This window comes from Dromiciops gliroides, chromosome 4 (genome assembly GCF_019393635.1).
Source record: "Dromiciops gliroides isolate mDroGli1 chromosome 4, mDroGli1.pri, whole genome shotgun sequence".
Lineage (NCBI taxonomy): Eukaryota > Metazoa > Chordata > Mammalia > Microbiotheria > Microbiotheriidae > Dromiciops > Dromiciops gliroides.
Genome location: NC_057864.1, coordinates 124538821 through 124543876, shown reverse-complemented (window position 1 = coordinate 124543876; position 5056 = coordinate 124538821). Strand labels below are relative to the sequence as shown.

The following is a 5056-nucleotide window of genomic DNA, read 5'->3' as shown; positions in this document are numbered from 1 at the left end:
ATTTTTGGGGGTGTGTGTGTGAAATGGAGAGTTTGCTCTATAATTTCTTGCTATCCTGCCATCTTGGATCTCTTCTAGCTTCTGATCTTAACCTTCAACTGAAACTACTCTCTACAAATTGGCCCAAGATTTCTTAATTGCCAAATCAAATGACCTTTTCTTAATCCTCATTCTTCTGGCTCTCTCTGCTGCTTTCAACACTGCTGATTATGCTCTCTCCTGGATATTCTCTTCTCTCTTGGCTTTTAGGACCATTTAGTCTTGGTTGTCTTCCTACCTTTGTGACTACTCCTCAGTCTCCCTGCCCCTGCCCCTCTTTAAGACATAAAAATCAGGATTTGTTTTTTGGTCTTTTTAAAAAGTGAACATTGGGTATTTCAACATCAATTAATAAACATTTATTAAGCACCTACTATGTGCCAAGCACTGTGTTAATATATGTAGTGTTGTCATATCATATGTATTTTGTAATTGTATATGTTGGTAATAAATTACATTAGTGATATTTTACATAATTAATAAAGTATATTTATGAAATGAAATTGTTTTAAAAATCAAAATATACTACTCACTAGGATAAATAGATCCAGGCATCCGCATACACAAATTAAAATTAGTTTTTGTAAATTTAATTGTTATAGTCTATAACTTACATGCCTTGTTCTTCCCCTCCCCCCCAACCCTGTTCATCTTATAGGCTAAGAATTTTTTTTTTAGTGAGGCAATTGGGGTTAAGTGACTTGCCCAGGGTCTCACAGTTAGTAAGTGTTAAGTGTCTGAGGCTGGATTTGAACTCAGGTACTCCTAACTTCAGGGCCAGTGCTCTATCCACTGTGCCACCTAGCTGCCCCTAGGCTAAGAATTTAAAAAAAATATTAAGATTTTATTATGTTGACATGTTTCTCATTCCACATCATCTTTGGCTAAGCTCTGTGCTCTTAACATTCTCTGATTAATTGTTGGTAGTTTGGTCAGAAGCATCTGGAACACTGGTGGTGGAACTTTGCTATAAAATTTGCAACACCTTCTGTGGTTGCCCACCGACAGTAATGTCATTTGTCAAGTAAGCAGCCTCTTTTTCCTATTTAACTTGGGCTGTTAACTCCTCACCAAGTTCTGTCTCTTCAAGGAAGAACTTCTAAACTTCTTCAGCATCTTTAAGGTCAGGTAACTTTGGAAGTCCAGCTCTCTCTTTGGCAAGCTTATATTTCTTTCTTCACTCTTAGAACATATTGAAGTTAGGGTCTGTCTCTTTTGGTTGAAGTAAATGGAGTAGCTGATAAAAAGGGCCCCACACATACTGGTATTGGTTTCATTACTCTAGCTCATCTTTCTGGTTACTGCTCTTGGTGGAGGTGAAAGCCATCCCCTCCTGAACTCCAAGCCAAGTAACTCATCTTGCTCCTCTTTCTTCTCCTTTCTGGATCTCCATTTAGGTCATGCCCACTAACCATGGATGTCTCCAAAGGATTTGTCCTAGTCATTCTTCTCCCTTGATATTATCTTTCTTGCCAATCTTATCGACTCCAATGGGTTTGATTATGGAGATGAGCTTAAGATCTCTATATCTAGTCTGAACCTCTACTGAACCCCAGTCTTATACCACCAACTTTCTTTGGACATTATGAACTGAATGAATTATAGAAATCTCAATCTCAACATATCCAAAATAGACCTCATTATCTTCCCCCTCATCCTCTCCAACCCTTTATGTTTTAAACTTTCCTATTATTGTCAAGAGCATCACCATCATCTCAGTCATGTAGACCCACAGTCTTAGTGTCATCCTCAACTCTTCAGTTCACTTACTCTATACATACAATCTGTTAGTAAGTCTTTATTTCTTCCTTCACATCTCTCCTATAATGGCTCCTACCACCCTGGTGTGGATCCTCCATACCTCTTGCTTGTACTATTACAATAGTCTCCTTGTTGGTCTGCCCACCTCAAGTCTCTCCCTATTCCAGTCCATCCTCTACTAAGATGACAATTTCCTCTAGCACAGTTGTTACTATGTCACCTCACTGAATCTCAGTTCTTCCTTTTCTCTGTAGGATCAAGTAGAAAACCTTCTGTAAAACACTTAAAACCCTTCACAACCTGGGCCCCTTTCTACCTTACCAGTCTTCTTACACGTTACTCCCCTCCATGTACTTTATGATATAGTGACACTGGTCTTGCTATTTCTCTATTGTTGGATTCCAGGCTTTTTCACTAGCTATACACAATTTCTAGAATGTTCTCCTTCTTTAACTCTGCCTCCTGGCTTCCTTTAAGTCCCAGAGCTGAAATTCTACCTTGGCAAGAGGTATTTCCTGGTCCTTCCTACTGGTACTTTCCCTTTGAGACTACCTCCTATTTACACTGTATGTATACGATTGTTTGCATTTTGTCTCTTTCATTAGACTGTGAGCTCTTCAAGGGAGCTTTTCTTTGTATACCCAGAATTTAGCACAGTGTCTGCCATCTAGTAAGTATTAATAAATGCTTTTTAACTGACTGATTTAACAAAGGTAGGGGGCTCAAAAATAATCAAAACTGAATCTTTAAGAAATCTATTCCAATGCTCAATGAATCCTTTTCTTTAGGGGTAGTAGGGAAAATGAAAGTGCCAGGTGGTATTATGAGATTTAGCCCAAACTTGAATGTTGCTAGAGGCAAAGTAGTTTCCTAAAACAAAGAAAATTGTGGAGGGGTGGTCATAAGGAACAGATTTATCTATATTATTTGAGGGAATAGTTGGTCAAGAGGGTGCTGTAGTGAGCTAATTATTAAATTTTCAGTGTGAACAATTATACATTGTAAATTGGCAAATGCTACAGATCAGAGCTTGATTTATTGTTTTGTTGATTGTCTAGAATTAAGAAAGTGATGGAGAACATTTTAATGATGCAAATTAAAATTAAATGTGTGTTGCGAGCTCATTTCTCTTTCTCCCAGAGCTGGTTAAACATTTACCAGTACACCATTGGTCAAAGGTGAATGCTAATAGAACATCTGCAAAGTTCCACCACTGATCTTGACTTCATGGTGAGGCCCTCTTAATAGTTCAGTCATTAAGCCTCTCTACTCAATCCCATTCAGTGAAACTCATAGCAAGAGTCTGAGATTCTGTTTTAATGAAGATTTACTAATTCACCCCATGTAAGGAAGCCTCTCGGGCTATCCAAGCATCTTGAAGCTCAGTCCACTGTGAAACATTGTCCACACCCTCCTTCCTTTAGGGACTTAGCAGAAATTTTGTTGAGCTTGGCAAAAGCCAGTAGTAGACACCATGCCCCTTGCCCCCAAAGGAAGGTTTAATGCCTTTAACTTATCTTTATATGCATAAATTTTAAATCACTAATGCTATGCCACCTAGTCAGCTCCTTAGGACTTGTAGACCCTGCAGAATGGATCATACCTTTGATCCCATGTATGTGAAAGTGGTTTTTATAATCTGTGAAAGTAGTTTTATAATTCATGAAGTACAAAGCAGATACAAAAAATTTGGTAGCAGGCATAATGGCAGGAATGAAATGAATGAAAAGCATTAATTAATTACTATTTCTTGGGGACACAAATGCAAAAGCTAGGCAGTCTCAGACAACAAGGAACTTAGATTCTAATGGGTGAGACAGCACATAAAGGGGAGGGGTCACTAGGGATGTGAGTTATGATCAGGAAAGTCACAACTCAGTAAACTCCAGTGTCAACCTATTACCTCCAGATAATCCTGTGTTGCTTTTAAAGGTCTTCATAACCTGCCTTCCTTCTATATTTTTAATCTTTTTATACCTTATTCTACTTTACATATTCTGTGATCTAGTGACCCTAGCCCCCTTGCTGTTCCTCACCTAAGACACCCACCCCATCTCCCATCTCTCATATATGCCTTTTCACTGAATGTCCATGTCTGGAATGATCTCTCTGCTCATCTCTGCCTCCTGACTTTCTTCAAGCCAGATAAAACTGCACCTTCTTCAAACAGCCTTTCCTACTGCTAGTCATTTCCTTTTGAGATTGTCTCCAATTTATTCTGTCTATATCTTGTTTGAACACAGTTGTTTGCATTTCCTCTCAAAAGATTGTAAACTCTCGGGCAGCTAGGTGGTGCAGTGGATAAAGCATCAACCCTGGATTCAGGAGAACCTGAATTCAAATCTGGCCTCAGACACTTGACACTTAATAGCTGTGTGACCCTGGGCAAGTCACTTAACCCCAACTACCTCACCATAAATAAATAAACAAATAAGTAAACTAATTAATTAATTAATTAAAGGAAAAAAATAATTGTTTAAAGCACTGGCCCTGGATTCAGGAGTACCTGAGTTCAAATCCAGCCTCAGACACTTGACACTTACTATCTGTGTGACCCTACTTAGCACAGTGCCTTGAACACAGTAGGCATTTAATAATTCTTTTTTACTTTTACTTGAAGAATGTAGAATCACAAAAGTTCAAAGAACCTTTTATACCCACCAGAGAAAAACAAACCAAAATCACCCTCTTGGGAGTGGTCAGATAATTCAGAATTGTCTACTATCCTCTATACAAAACATTCTTAATCCAGAGTCCATGGACCCCAAAGGAATTTGTGGATGAATTGCAGGGGATCTGTGAAATTGGATGGTAGAAAAAACACAACATTTTTTAAAAATAGTGTTTTATTTTATTTTTTCCAATTACATATAAAAATAATTTTCAACATTCATTTTTGTAAGATTTTGAGTTTCCAAATTTTTCTTCCTCCCTGTTTTCCCTTCCTCCTCCCCAAAACAGCAAGTAATCTGATATAGGTTATATAGTATAATCATATTGAACATATTTCCACATTAGTCATATTCATACCTTTATTTTCACTAATCTTTTTTAATTTTAAAAATATAATATTTCCAATTACATGTACAGATTGTTAACATTAGTTTTCTAAAATTTTGAGTTTCAAATTCTTTCTCTGCCTTCTTCCATTCTCTCCTCATTGAGAAGGCAAGCAGTTTGATATAGATTATACATCAATTTTCTTTTCTTTTTTTTGTGGGGTAATGAGGGTTAAGTGACTTACCCAGGGTCACAC

The 5056-nt window shown here is 37.5% G+C and overlaps 1 pseudogene; it reads right to left on the bottom strand.

The window, feature by feature from the left end:
* Positions 1-903: 903 nt before the first annotated feature.
* LOC122726054 lies at positions 904-1299 on the bottom strand (annotated as a pseudogene).
* Between the last annotated feature and the right edge of the window lie 3757 nt (positions 1300-5056).